General features: G+C 45.0%; 1 long non-coding RNA gene across 2 annotated transcripts; it reads right to left on the bottom strand.

Moving 5' to 3' along the window:
* Positions 1-1,409: 1,409 nt before the first annotated feature.
* Positions 1,410-2,737, bottom strand: LOC133391751 (uncharacterized). Of its 2 annotated transcripts, none has more exons than XR_009765207.1 (2): positions 1,825-2,737; positions 1,410-1,754 (listed from the first exon to the last, which is right to left on the bottom strand). It is a non-coding gene; the product is annotated as an uncharacterized LOC133391751 (long non-coding RNA). The 2 variants fall into 2 exon arrangements; XR_009765208.1 differs by having other exon boundaries at positions 1,410-1,751.
* Between the last annotated feature and the right edge of the window lie 4,612 nt (positions 2,738-7,349).

Genomic DNA, 7,349 nt, shown 5'->3' with positions numbered 1-7,349 from the left:
GTTTTAGCCACTAAATTAGTTATTTGATCTAATTTCAACTGAATTTTTCAATTTTATACCATTTGAAATGGTTTTTATTATTCAACCAAAAGGGAATTTATTTTGCATTTGACATTCGATGTATCAAATTAGTACAATTTACTCAAAGAACCGTCAAATTTAGAAAAAAAAGCGTATAGAGAAATCGCGTATATCGAGTATGGCGTATATCGGGGAATACCTGTATAGCCACACGAGGAAGGCGCTCCTTCGCGTTCACATGAAAATGTGGTAGTGTGAAATCAAGTTTGTAAGCGGTAGGACGCGTCGATGCGTACTCGTTTTTTCTCTAGTAAAACCACTACGAAAAAAATATTTGGTAAGTACAGCTTTTAATAAAGGGTTATATCAATCTTCATCAAACTGAATTGTATTGACAATTGTGATTTAAAATCAATTTCGTTTTTTAAAGAAATCGTAACACACGCACGCACGCGGAAGTGAGCACGGACCACGATAGAAGCAATATTCAATTGGTTGGTAAGTATTGTGCTTGGTGTTAAATTGAACAGCTGTTGGCAACATAGTTAATATTTCCCTCTATCCCTAGGAGTGCCGAAAACAACAGATCAGGAGAGGAAAGAAAGCAGGAACGACCATTCAACGCGCTAGCGCCGGAGAAGCGGCAGGGGGGCAAGAACGATCCTCCAACGTGCTAGCGCCTGATAGAGGAGAAGCGGCAGGAAGGTAAGGACGATCCTCCAGCGCGCTAGCGCAGCATGTGGGAGCAGCGAAAGGGAGGCAAGCAGGAAGAATTTTTAACGCGTGCACACCATTCGACGAAGACAACGCTGGATGAAAGGAAGAACGAGGAGAGAAGGCAGGCAAGACGTGTGTATCCCGCACCGGTTTTCGGCAGTGTGAATTGTGTGAGTATTTAAAAGTGTATGTGTGAGTAGAGGTAAAGAGGTTAAATAAAGAGCGAATGTGTGGAATGGAAAATGAGAGAGAGTCTGAGTTTGTTTTGGGAGAAAGGAGAGAATAAAGAAATTGTACAATAATGTAGCATACAGAAACTACATGTATGATACACGCTGTCGCACGGTTGCAGAAACGTGCTCTTTAGTGCTGCTAATGAGCACGATTTGAGAACGTTTTGAGCCCGTTTTTTCTCATACAAAATTTGAAAATGTCGCGCGATAATGTCGGTTGGGTAGTCCCAACCGACATTATCGCGCGACAATTTCCAATTCTGTATGAGAAAAAACGGGCTCAAAACGTTCTCAAATCGTGCTCATTAGCAGCACTAAAGAGCACGTTTCTGCAACGGTGCGACAGCGTGTATCATACATGTAGTTTCTGTATGCTACATTATTGTTCAATTTCTTTCATTCTCTCCTCTCTCCCAAAACAAACACAGACTCTCTCTAATTTTTCCATTCCACACATTCGCTCTTTATTTAACCTCTTTACCTCTACTCACACATACACTTTTCAATACTCACACAATTCACACTGCCGAAAACCGGTGCGGGATACACACGTACCCGTCTTGCCTGCCTTCTCTCCTCGTTCTTCCTATAATCCAGCGTTGTCTTCGTCGAATTGTGTCCACACGTTAAAAATTCTTCCTGCTTGCCTCCCTCTCGATGCTCCCACATGCTGCGCTAGCGCGCTGGATGATCGTCCCTACCTTCCTGCCGCCTCTCCTCTACCAGGCGGTAGCACGTTGGAGGATCGTTCCTGCCTCTCCTGTCCTTTTGTTTTTGGCACTGCTGGTGAAAGAGGGAAATATTATCTATTTTGAAAACCGCTGTTCCATTTAACGCGAAGCATGATACTTACCAACCAATTGATTATTTCTATCGTGGTCCGTGCTCACTTCCGTTTGTGCGTGTGTTACGATTTGCTATAGAAAACGAAATTGATTTGATATCACCAATTATTAATACCATTCAGTTTGATACATATTGATATAATCCTTTATTAAAAGCTGTACTTACCAAATAGTTTTTCCGTACTGGTTTCACGAGAGAAAAAAACGGGCACGCATCGACGTAGCCTACCGCTTGCAAACTTGATTTCACACTACCACATTTTCATGTGAACGCGAAGCAGCGCCTTCCTCTGGTGGCTATACAGGTATTCCCCGATATACGCCATACTCGATATACGCGATTTCGCTATAAGCTTTTTTTCTAAATTTGAAAGTTCTTTGAGCAAATTGTACTAATTTGACACGTCGAATATCAAATTCAAAATAAATTCCCTTTTGATCGAATATTAAAAGCCATTTCAAAAGGGGTACAATTGTAATCTTCAGTTGAATCAGATCAAATAACTAATTAAGTGGTTAATCCTACCACTTCAAGCAAAATTATACGAAAATTAGCTATAATTTGACTGAAAACTCGACGTTTGCTAATATTCGAGATACGCTATTGCCTCCGGTCCGCATTAATAGCGTATATCGGGGAGTACCTGCAAGATGATACAAAGAGCGGACGAGAGAAGATCGCTTGCGTGAACGCTTGGTGTAGCAAGCGAAATTGGACAAGTCCCAGAAAAGCGAGACACAAGAGTTTCTCTCGAACGATGGAAAGAGAAGAACCATATGCAACATGAGGATGGTTGGTGAAACACAGCCAAGTTGCGAGCAAAAAGTGACCAACACCCAGAAGAGCAAGACAGAGTGAAAAATTTTCTGAATGTTAGAATGAGAAAAATGATAGATACACATAAAAATCGCGCGATAATGCCGGTTGGGCCGGCTACGAGCAGACGAAGATGTAACGCTACACCGGCCAGGAGCGGACAACGGCGACAAGGCACAAGAAATGCGACACGTAAACCGATCGTGAGAACGGACCAATGCAGCCAGCAACCAGCGGCCTAGTTAGAACATTAGCTTGTTAGGTTTAGTCAGTCGAAGTCTAGAATCAGCCAGATATAGTTCATAGTTTAGCTTTAGTCAGGAGTAATCCTGTTTGTGTAAAATAAAAAATCTTTTTATGGCCAACCGATCTAGATAAAGATTAACTCTCAGTTCTGAGAGAATATACTCGAGCGCTTGCGCATGAGTGCAAGCAAGCGCGGTATAGAGGATAGAGGGAGACAAATGATTATTTTGCTCCAAGCTTTCTACTTTTGTCCCGTTAGGTATGGGCTTGACTCTACCCTACATGCAAAGAGAGCGAAATTTACAGGCGAGAGGCATGTAGAAACAGGGAGAAGGGTTTGGTCGAATTTGTATTGTCCGCCATAGTCGAGCGGCAGTGATTTTTTTCCGAATTGAGAGTAAGCGCGCGCAATGCACTCTCGCTTGCTTTCAAATTACACGGGGCGCTCTCGCGATACAAAACAGCTGATAAGCTAATACCCCCTCCCTCGCGTTTATTTTCTCTTGCGCTGCGCTGGATGCGCGGGTCAGCTGTTCCCCCTCTCTCGCGTTTCTTTCGATTTGCGCTGCGCTGTTGCCACACTTTGCGCGTTGCGCTGGACACCTGCTCCCCCTCGTTTCTTTCGTTGCGCGTTGTGCGTTGTGCGCATTCGTTCACTTTGAATTGCAGCGTAATAAAATCGCATGCATCGAAATAAAACTTAAACACATCGCTTCGCACATCGTTCCACACATCGCTAACCACAATCTTGCCACAAAACCACACATATTTTTTAAATGAAATAATACAAAAATCGTCACTTCAAGCACCCGCCTTACTGCCTGTATGGTGTTTATGTTGAATACTGTAAAAAAAGAATTGAAATAAAGCAGCAAAATTTACATATTCATGTTGAATTATGAAAGATTATCGCAGCTTTATTTCAATGCGCACAACACTTCAACACTTGAAAATACGAACGAGGCCGTACCCGCACGACAAAATCGAGCAGTTTTGTAGCTCGGATTTTCGATCGCTTCCCGCTGCGCAAAGCGATCGAAAACTTCTCAAACTCAATCTTCCAAAATATTTCACAGCCCATGGCTGTGAAATATTTTGCATTCAAACATGTTCCCAACCCGCAAAATCCGCCGTTGCTATAAAATCTACGACGTCGAGTAGACGTCGAGTGAACGTCGACAGGACGTCGAGTCTACGTCGAGTTAAATAGTTTACTCGACCAAGCGAATTTTTGAAATAGATTTCACGGCGAAAAACATCAAAATTATGGTTGGTTTTGTTGATTTTGGGTTGTTGTATAGAATAGCAGCCACAAAAAATAAATTTTATAGAAGGCTATAGAAAAAGATGATTCTTGCCCTCCCCCCATTACTCCTTCCTTGCTTGTCAGTTGTGGCGATCACACCAGCTGTTCATATGCTGCTAGTGGTGGGAGTGATAACGCTTGTCTGCTGTCTTCTTTATCCGTTCTACCAGATCACAGTCGCTTTGTGTGACGTCGCTTCCCATCAACCTCCTTGATTCCCCTCTTTCTCCTAGCGGCTATTGGCGAATGCTTGACCTTGTGTGAGCGCTTGGCATGGTTTTTGTTTTTTTTCCTTCCCGTTTTTTTGGCTGCTGATGCATTGCGCGTTGGCTAGCGCCGTCGTTCGAATCTGGATTTGATCACCGCGCAAGTTGTCGTGTGGATGGAATCGATTTACCGTTCGAGCTATTTGCCGGATCGATTGAATGCATGCTTCGTAGTGGTTTTATATTGTTTGTTAGTGCAGTTAGTTGCGCTTGTGCAAAAAAAAAGAAGAAGCAATCAAAGGACAATTATCAATGCACTAGTACGCATATGTGAAACCAACCAATGCTTAGTTAAACTCAACGGAAAGTAAAATGTTCAAATGAGGATTGTTATCATTGAACACATATTGTCTTTCCATTTATTACTTTTTTATCAATAATGCACAAACCCATCCAATCCTCCCCTACCCCTCTCCCTCCCTCCTTCCCTACCAATGGGGATTACAAGTAAGAATGCATATTGTACTGTCTTCTTCCTTATTACCGGGGTTTACTCTTCGGAAGAGAGAAAGGAACGTCTCCCCCGCCTCTCGCTCGATGCTGTAAGCGAGGAAGGCCCCGCCTCGACATAGCTGGCGCACGCATCGCTCGCTCGCGTTGCCTGGCTTGCTCCTTCTCTCGCCTTTTTTGGAGACGCATCATCGTTGCGGAAGGTGCGGCGCGGACATGTCGCAGCCTGGCGGGTGGCATAGAGAGTTGTGTTCTAGCCCGTCGCTGAACTCGCCATTGACACAGCATGCGTAAGTGACGTTTATGCTGCATGTATTGTCGATAGCGCTGCGGCTGCACTCGGGGATTGGCTGTGGCGACCGGCCCCCGGGAGCCTCAAATGCCGGCGATGCAGCCGGACCTTTCACGCGCCAAGGTGCTCCACGCGTCCCCACATTCTATGGATTGCTTGGTTGGTTTCGGTGGTCCCTCGTTGTCGTGATACCCGAACACAATACCACAACATAACCGTCCTAGGTTCAAGCCCCGTATGGTGCTAGTAGCTCAGGACTGGCTATCCCGCTATGGGTAAATCAATTAGTAACGTCAACTCGCACGACTTAACAACAAGCTCGTCTTCGGTTCAATCCTCGTATGGGCTGTCTATCCGGCTGCCGGCATGAACGTGCAGGGCGTTACGCCAAGATGAAGAAAAACAGGAGATCCGCGCTCAAGAGTGGTTGAGGCAGGTAGAAAAACAATGGTTGTTGTGTAATATAAGAAAAAGATAAATAAACTTTCTACGATCCTCCGCTCATAAGATTGATGTAGACAATATTTTTGATTTCATTTTTAACAGAAATTTCTTTTCAAAGTGTGGCTGGAAGGAAGAACATTTACTTACAAAAAATGCATGTTGCTCCCTTCCTGTATGTCCTTCCCGCTCCCCCTCCAGCTCGCTTCGCTCTCGTCCTCCATTGTTTAGAGCCCATCGTCGCTCCGGAACAATGTGCGCTGCTGCACACAACCCATGCTTTCATCTTTTCATCTCACCTCTTCGACTATCACCCTTGCCGCTCCTCCTTCCCTTCTTGTTTGCCCACCATTTCCATACTCCCTTCCCTTTTCTTTCCTTTTTGATTCATGTTGCTGTTCGATAAGGCTAGCATAGTTTAGTATACATGGTAAAATACAGCAAGAAAGTGAAGCCCCAAAATAGGACGAATAAGAAAAATACCCTGTAAAGCATACGTGCTGCATCTTGTAAAACTTGGAAAATCAACTGTAAAGGAAATCAAAGTACAAATATACGTTTAACTAACTAACTATACATGGTACGGACAGGGCGGATTAACCAGTACGCAGTAGCGGATAAAGGGTATTGGGGGGGCTCTAGGCGATAAGACGAGTTGAGGCCCCCTGTAAATGGTGTTCTAAGGGTGGGGGGGGGGTTTCGGCACTGCTTGCTGTAGGGATATTTAACAGTAAACGTGAAAAAAAATTGCTGGGGGGGGGGAGGGAGGTGTGCAAATGATTCGCCAGCCTCGGGGCCCCAACGTCCATCCCTCCGGGGGCCCTTGTCGCTAGTACTCTGTGCATAGGCATACTATAGACTAGCGAACTACGGAGCCCCTAAACCGGCGGGGCCCCAGGCGACCGTCTAGTCCGCCTTCCGTTAGATTCGCCACTGCCAGTACGCAAATAAAGCGGCCGTGTGGGGCCCCCGCTCAAAAGTAAAATCGACTCGCTCGACACATTTGTGTGACCGCTTAGGGCCTCTACACCTGTTAATCCGACACTGAGTGCGGATCGTCCTACCGGGTGGGAACCATCCGTAAATGATCCGGATCATTTGGGCCGACTCGAACTCGTTGCTCCCACTACATACTGCACTCGCTGACCACATACCAGCGCTCCGTGGAGCCACGTGATCGATTGAAGCCCATGGCCGATAAGACCCCACACAGCTCCCTGCCATCTTCCTGATCTCTTTGTTGTACAGGTGATCTTGCATCCCTTACGAGCCGAGGCTTAGCGCAGCAATTCAAGCCACATCCTCCCGTACACAGTTTCTTCTTCTTTGACGTAACGACCAATACTGTGGACCGGGCTGTAACGGCTTCTTGACCTTACTAAAACCATGTTATCGGATGGTAAATTCTTCAAATATGAGGAATGGTCCGGATGAGAATCGAACTCGTCTGGCTCGTAGGAAACGGTTTAATCACAGCATGCGTTCAATGAACCTGTGTGCATGTCGAATAGAGCAGCAGAATGACGTTTAAAATGCATTCTGCCGTTTAGTTTAAAGGTTATACAATATGTGGCATTTAATTGTTGCTCGTCCGTATAAAATGATCCAAATCTACACACAACATCATACATGTGCTTTAGGTTTTTGTTTAAATTCAGGATCAAAGGCCGGGCTGTGTAGCTAAATTGTGTTGTTGTGCTAGCCAAAACGTTGTC

The sequence above is a fragment of the Anopheles gambiae genome, chromosome 2, assembly GCF_943734735.2.
Source record: "Anopheles gambiae chromosome 2, idAnoGambNW_F1_1, whole genome shotgun sequence".
NCBI lineage: Eukaryota > Metazoa > Arthropoda > Insecta > Diptera > Culicidae > Anopheles > Anopheles gambiae.
The sequence above is the reverse complement of the archived record's forward strand: the minus strand, read 5'-3'. Positions and strand labels throughout refer to the sequence as shown.